The sequence below is a fragment of the Helianthus annuus genome, chromosome 11 (assembly GCF_002127325.2).
Source record: "Helianthus annuus cultivar XRQ/B chromosome 11, HanXRQr2.0-SUNRISE, whole genome shotgun sequence".
Lineage (NCBI taxonomy): Eukaryota > Viridiplantae > Streptophyta > Magnoliopsida > Asterales > Asteraceae > Helianthus > Helianthus annuus.
The window spans coordinates 124,820,766-124,820,975 of record NC_035443.2 but is presented as its reverse complement, the minus strand read 5'-3'; positions in this window follow the sequence as shown (position 1 = coordinate 124,820,975).

Sequence of the window (210 nt, the reverse complement as noted above, 5' to 3'; positions counted from 1 at the left end):
TCAAGTTCACAAAAACATTTCTTGTTTAGCCAAACATGTTTTACAGGTTCAATTTAAACTAAACTCAAAACATATAAGTTACATGTTAGGTTAGTGTACTTCCGTTCCGTGTCATGTCAGAATTCACTCTCAAGTATGAGATTAAGTTTTAGCAGTTTTGCAGGGTGACGGTTTTGCTTTACGTTTAAACTGATTTCATTCTTCAACTCT